Source organism: Amphiura filiformis, chromosome 12, assembly GCF_039555335.1.
Source record: "Amphiura filiformis chromosome 12, Afil_fr2py, whole genome shotgun sequence".
NCBI lineage: Eukaryota > Metazoa > Echinodermata > Ophiuroidea > Amphilepidida > Amphiuridae > Amphiura > Amphiura filiformis.
Window position 1 is genome coordinate 2,408,265 of NC_092639.1, and position 7,817 is coordinate 2,416,081.

General features: G+C 35.5%; 3 non-coding genes across 3 annotated transcripts; all 3 read left to right on the plus strand.

Annotated features, from left to right (window-relative positions):
* The first annotated feature begins 2,823 nt into the window (after nt 1-2,823).
* Trnar-ucg (transfer RNA arginine (anticodon UCG)) lies at nt 2,824-2,896 on the plus strand. Its single transcript has one exon. It is a non-coding gene; the product is annotated as a tRNA-Arg (tRNA).
* A 152-nt stretch (nt 2,897-3,048) lies between these two features.
* Trnar-ucg (transfer RNA arginine (anticodon UCG)) lies at nt 3,049-3,121 on the plus strand. The gene has a single exon. It is a non-coding gene; the product is annotated as a tRNA-Arg (tRNA).
* Nucleotides 3,122-5,582: 2,461 nt separating this feature from the next.
* Trnar-ucg (transfer RNA arginine (anticodon UCG)) lies at nt 5,583-5,655 on the plus strand. The gene has a single exon. It is a non-coding gene; the product is annotated as a tRNA-Arg (tRNA).
* Nucleotides 5,656-7,817: the final 2,162 nt, after the last annotated feature.

A 7,817-nucleotide genomic window follows, 5' to 3' on the forward strand; every position in this document is an offset into this window, starting at 1 on the left:
TCATCAACTATCAACTGCTGTTCATTTCATCAACTATCAACTGCTAATCATTTCATCAACTATCAACTGCTAATCATTTCATCAACTATCAACTGCTAATCATTTCATCAACTATCAACTGCTAATCATTTCATCAACTATCAACTGCTAATCATTTCATCAACTATCAACTGCTGTTCATTTCATCAACTATCAACTGCTAATCATTTCATCAACTATCAACTGCTGATCATTTCATCAACTATCAACTGCTGATCATTTCATCAACTATCTACTGCTAATCATTTCATCAACTATCAACTGCTAATCATTTCATCAACTATCAACTGCTAATCATTTCATCAACTATCAACTGCTGATCATTTCATCAACTATCTACTGCTAATCATTTCATCAACTATCAACTGCTGATCATTTCATCAACTATCAACTGCTGATCATTTCATCAACTATCTACTGCTAATCATTTCATCAACTATCAACTGCTAATCATTTCATCAACTATCAACTGCTAATCATTTCATCAACTATCAACTGCTGATCATTTCATGAACTATCAACTGCTAATCATTTCATCAACTATCAACTGCTGATCATTTCATCAACTATCAACTGCTAATCATTTCATCCACTATCAACTGCTGATCATTTCATCAACTATCAACTGCTAATCATTTCATCCACTATCAACTGCTAATCATTTCATCAACTATCAACTGCTGATCATTTCATCAACTATCAACTGCTAATCATTTCATCCACTATCAACTGCTGATCATTTCATCAACTATCTACTGCTAATCATTTCATCAACTATCAACTGCTAATCATTTCATCAACTATCAACTGCTAATCATTTCATCAACTATCAACTGCTGATCATTTCATCAACTATCAACTGCTAATCATTTCATCAACTATCAACTGCTGATCATTTCATCAACTATCAACTGCTAATCATTTCATCCACTATCAACTGCTGATCATTTCATCAACTATCAACTGCTAATCATTTCATCCACTATCAACTGCTAATCATTTCATCAACTATCAACTGCTGATCATTTCATCAACTATCAACTGCTAATCATTTCATCCACTATCAACTGCTGATCATTTCATCAACTATCAACTGCTAATCATTTTATCAACTATCAACTGCTGATCATTTCATCAACTATTTACTGTTGACAGTACACATCTACTGCTGATAACATATTATTATTTCTGCAACCTCATGAGCTATCTGCTACTACAGACTTGACATTTAGTATGGAATATTTTTTCGAAAAATATCAAGACTGGTCTGCAAGGGGTTTGCATGAACACCACGGGATAAATATTAATTGGGGTGTGTCGGGAGATGGTGTAAAATAATTGTTTGATAGAAAATGTGCTTTACATGAGTTAACATTATGGTTCTCATAATGTAGCGAATCTGCCTAAAATGGCGGATTTAGGGAGGCTGAATTTGAGCTTTGTGGTGCACACAATTCCGGACTTGATGCAACATTGTTCTGTTATTATCAAATTTATAGGGGTTTGAGGTGATATTTCCTAAACTTCATCAGCAGTTGACATTAATCACAGTTGAAATACACTTGCAATGTATCAATTTTTTGAACATGGGAGGAGCTTAAAATATGGCTTTTAAAAGTGGTACGTACTCTGAAAGTTTGAATGACCTCCCTGAGGTCAAATGTTATAAACTTAAGGTACAAATTAACTGCACGGATTCTTGGTTGTCCAATGAATTCTCGCTCTTTCTTTGTGTACAGTTAGTTTATAACATTTGGCCCCAGGGGCCATTCAATATGTCTGAGTGCGTGCCACTTTTCAGAGCCATATTTTTAAAGCTCCTCCCACTTTCAAAACTGGTAGATTACAAATGTATTTCAGTTCTGACGAACACATATTGGTATTTAGGTTCAGTCAATATCACCTCAAACCTCAATAAATTTGATAATATCAGAATAATGTTGCTCAAATTCAGAAATTTTAACCCCCACAAAATTCAAATTCAGTCTACATAAATCCGCCATTTTAGGGTAAATCACAACATCATGAGAATCATAATTTAAACTAATGGAAAGCACATTTTCTGTCAAAAAATTACTTTACACCATCTCCCGACACATCCCAATTAATATTCATCCCGTGAGGTTTATGCAGACCCCTTCCAGACCAGTCTTGGAGTTTTGCGAAAAAAAATATTCCATACTAAATGTCAAGTCTGTAATAGCACACTACTTCATTATTCGATTTAATATGATTTTTCCCAAATACTTATTCGAATGGACAAGTACACATATCTAGATAGTTTTAACATTTATAAATAAAACACTTAATTGTCTATGAATGTTTTCAAATGCAAACACATGTCTCAAAGAATGAAACAACACATGAAACAACGAATGTGCTTTTTGAATTTGGTGACTCACCATTCCTGCAAAGAAATTTACCATAAAATTACTACATATTAAATTTATTATATGACTGATTCACATGTTAGCAAAATTGAACGCTTGGTTCTGTCGTTTTCCAACTATTATATCTAAAGAAATCTCTTTTCTTGGTGAGTTATGTAAATTATATATTTTTTGACCAAGAACAGACTTATGTACGACTATATGAGTACACTTTTCGTCAGCAATAATTAATCAATAATTGGCTTTCTTCACTAATTCGAACGGAATTTGAGCATAGATTTTACATAAAATTACACAAACGCACCTCTGAAACAATGCCCATCGAAAGAGGTTTTCTTTTATATGTAACACTGATGCTAATTTATAGAAGGGATATACATCGGTGACCAGCGTTGGCCGCGTAGCCTAATGGATAAGGCGTCCGACTTCGAATCGGAAGATTGTGGGTTCGAGTCCCATCGTGGTCGTTAACTATAGTTTTATCCTAACTAATTTTTTTAAAATTATTATTCATATCATTGTTTTTTGTTAACCTTTATGACGACACAATTGTATTATTTTTGCTAAATTGAAAAAAGTAATTTCGTGAGAAACTAATATTCATACACCGTAAGTAGTTGGCCGCGTAGCCTAATGGATAAGGCGTCCGACTTCGAATCGGAAGATTGTGGGTTCGAGTCCCATCGTGGTCGTTAACTTTAGTTTTATCCAAACTAATTTTGTTTATTATTATTTAAATATAATTGTTTTTTGTTAACCACTATTATTTTTATTTTATTATTTTTGCTAAAAAAAAAAAAAAGGAATTTCTTGAGAAACTAATGCATACACCATAAGGGATTTTACAAAGAGATTCAAATGTTGTTGTTGCCGTATAGGTCGGAGGAAATATAATTCTTGAGGTAATGCCCCAAAATACCATATCTTAAAACAAATAGTTTTGATTCATACATCAAAACACATATCTGATGAACTCACTTCATCCACTATCTACTACTGATAGCACATTACTTCACCAACTATCTACTGCTGTCAGTACACTACTTCATCAACTATCTACTGCTGATAGCACATTACTTCACCAACTATCTACTGATGTCAGTACACTACTTCATCAACTATCTACTGCTGATAGCACATTACTTCACCAACTATCTACTGATGTCAGTACACTACTTCATCAACTATCTACTGCTGATAGCACATTACTTCACCAACTATCTACTGATGTCAGTACACTACTCCATCAACTATCTACTGCTGATAGCACATTACTTCACCAACTATCTACTGATGTCAGTACACTACTTCATCAACTATCTACTGCTGATAGCACATTACTTCACCAACTATCTACTGATGTCAGTACACTACTTCATCAACTATCTACTGCTGATAGCACATTACTTCACCAACTATCTACTGATGTCAGTACACTACTTCATCAACTATCTACTGCTGATAGCACATTACTTCACCAACTATCTACTGATGTCAGTACACTACTTCATCAACTATCTACTGCTGATAGCACATTACTTCACCAACTATCTACTGATGTCAGTACACTACTTCATCAACTATCTACTGCTGATAGCACATTACTTCACCAACTATCTACTGATGTCAGTACACTACTTCATCAACTATCTACTGCTGATAGCACATTACTTCACCAACTATCTACTAATGTCAGTACACTACTTCATCAACTATCTACTGCTGATAGCACATTACTTCACCAACTATCTACTGATGTCAGTACACTACTTCATCAACTATCTACTGCTGATAGCACATCATTTTATCAACTATATCTACTGCTGATAGCACATTACTTCACCAACTATCTACTGATGTCAGTACACTACTTCATCAACTATCTACTGCTGATAGCACATCATTTTCTGTAACCTCATTAGCTATCTGCTACTCGTAGCACACTATTTCATTACATACTGCAGTTACTGTCCGTTTTCCTATACACAATACACAGTGCTCTCACCATTGACGCGTGACCCCTACAAATGATGTATGTTGGGAGAATGGACACTTGCCTAGTTAACATCACTGTGTGAAAAATAACCAGCCAATATTATTATTTATTCTCCAAAACTTCTAGCAAATATATTTCTCTAACATGACCTAAAATTACAGCTAGGTTAGATGTTCAGAAATGGTCGTACTTTTGTAAAATATGAGTGAGGGCAAGGCATAGCTAGCCAACTCCCCGTGTTATTTGAATGGAGATTTGACCGAAAATATTGGTATCGGACCGCTCACTTCTGAAGGATGCCACAAAAAAACCGGTAAAAGCTACATTTAAATTATTCTAAATAGGTTCTAGAAAATAAAGTTTTGTAACATGTCCTAAATTTTTAGCTAATTTAGGTGTTTGGAGAGGGTCGTACTTTTGTGTTTTAGGAAGGACATGTAAACGACAGATAACACCAAAAATATGAAGAAATTATTTCTAAACCGTGTTAAGTCAAAAATCATTATGTTGCTCATTTTCAAGAATGCTGGTTTACAAAAAGCACGACATTGTCTGATTTCGTGAACAAAGCCACACATAACATTGTTTCCTTTCGTTTCCTTTATAATCGGTTACCCAACTGAAGCTATGAATACCAGCTTTATTGCGATATCGCACATGAAAACAGTCACTTGGCACAACCAGAGAAGATCCGATTTAATCAGTTGAGCTGTTTCAATGAGTGTTATCTTGGTTTAATAGCTTTTAATGGGGTTAAGTCCTGCAAAGGTCGAGATGAATTCTACTGTAGACATGACTGCATCATGATTCGATTTAATATGATTTTTGCCTAAATATTCGAATGGACTAGCAAAACTGTGCAAGTTGTTCTTCCGTTTTCAGCTATATCTAAAAACAACGCCTTTCTTTGAGAGTTATGTAAATTATGTACCGATGACCAGGAACAGACCTGTATTATGTACTGCTGACAGTACACTATTTCGTCAGCAATAATTAATCAATTAATCGGCTTTCTTCACTACTGAAAAATATCAATCCTTTCGACTTGAATTTGAGCATAGATATTAGATAAAATTATACGCTCCTCTTATTATGTAACACTGGTGCTTGTGTATAGAAAGGTCACATCGGTGATCACTAAAACTCCTATCGTAATTGGCCGCGTAGCCTAATGGATAAGGCGTCCGACTTCGGATCGGAAGATTGTGGGTTCGAATCCCATCGTGGTCGATACTGATATTTTTCTCCAAACAAATATTTTTTTATTATTATTTAGATATTGTTCTTCATTAACCTTTATAACACGCGACATTATTTTTATTATACATTTGCTAAAATATTGAAAGTAATTTGTAACGAAATTGTAATTTATACACCACATAGTGATTTTAGCAAGGGATTCAAATGTTGTTGTTCTCATATAGGTTGGAAGGAATTGTGGTTCTTGAGTTGATTACTCTTTTGTAAATAAAGAATTTGATTCGTACATCAAAAACACACCATCTGGTGAACTTACTTCTGCATATTATCAACTATCTACTCCTGATAGCACATCAATTCATCAACTGTCTACTGCTGATAGCATATATTACTTCTGTTACTTCATAGCCATCTGCTGCTAATTGCACACTATCTTCTGATAGCACACTACTCAATCCACTATCTACTACTGACAGCATATCACTTAATCAACCATCTACTGCTGATATCATATATTACTTCTAAAACTATCTATATACTGCCATAATAACACACTACTTCATCTGCTATCTACTGCTGATAGCATCTTCATCTGCTATCTACTGCTGATAGCACACTACTTCATATCCACTATCTACTGCTGATAGCATCTACTGCTGATAGTACACTACTTCATCTGCTATCTACTGCTGATAGCACACTACTTCATCTGCTATCTACTGCTGATAGCACACTACTTCATCTGCTATCTACTGCTGATAGCACACTACTTCATCAACTATCTACTGCTGATAGCACACTACTTCATCTACTACCTACTGCTGATAGCACACTACTTCATCTACTATCTACTGCTGATAGCACACTCATCAACTCTCTACTGCTGATAGTACACTACTTCATCTACTATCTACTGCTGATAGCACACTACTTCACTCACTTCTGCTAATCATACGACTTCATAAACTAATTAGCTTTCAACAGGTGCTGGTATGTTTAGTATATAATATTATAACCATATGAACGGTTTGTATGGATTGTTTTACTATTTACTCTAAAAAGTATAAATTTAGTTCAATTCGTGAGTGCCATTATCTAAGTACTGCAAACACTCCCCAACCTTTGACTAAAACTAAAACGGTTTCCTGTAAAGCTTCTCTCAAAAGGTGTTTTTGTTTCATAATTTAGTGTTATAATGATATCTCACTATACGCGTACGTGTTTCCATTCGCAATTTTAGGGCTACAACGATACGTTTTCAAAAATATTCTGGTATCCTTTTACTTCATTTTACACCAATATTGTTACAATACTGTTAAAATTTGCTCGATCCACGGACCTATCTCTGCGGAACCCGTGCCAACATCACGAGCCCTAGGGATATGGTGTTGTTTCACAACCCAAAGCTACTGTTACGAGCCAAAACGGTATCTACTCTACTTTTCGCACACTTTCTCGCTACTTCTCAGCCTCCCTGCGGAGATACGGCACTCGCCGCCCACTGCTATAGTGCCATTGATCATAGGTCTATAAACTGGTATGATTTTAGAGGACTGAAACATATTATTATGATAAAACTCATTTAAATTAATGGTACTTGATGGAATGATTGGGGAATACTGTACATATATTTATAGAAAGTCTAAGGTCTAAAATGTGGGGATTTTTTAAAAATATTAATAAATACAATTATAAAACACATATAACATGTACTAGTATAATTATACTACCAAGGAACCATAATACAATGCAATCTTGAAGAGGATAATCAGAGGGAAAGGCAGCGTGAAAGAGAAAGGGAAAGACGAGAGAGGGGAGAGAGGGGGAGGGAGAGAGAGAGGGGGAGAGAGGGAGAGAGGGGGAGGGAGAGAGAGAGAGAGTGAGTGAGTGAAAGAGGGGGAGAGAGGAGGGAGAAGATAGGAGACTGATGGAGGGGAGGGCGGGGGGAGGGGAGCAGTGGTTTAGCCAGGATTTTTTCAGAGGGGGAAAGAGGGGACAAGGCAAAATCAAAAAGAGATTCGATGAAATGTAAAGGTGTAGTAACAATTTTGGCATGGACTGTCTGGTTAGGCAAAGTACGGTAAGTTGAGCTGTAGAAAAAACAATGATAAGGGAAACAACCATTTATAGAGAGGGGGAAGCAATAGAGAAAGCGGTAAAATGGAAAAAGAAGATAAGCGAGGAAAAGAGAG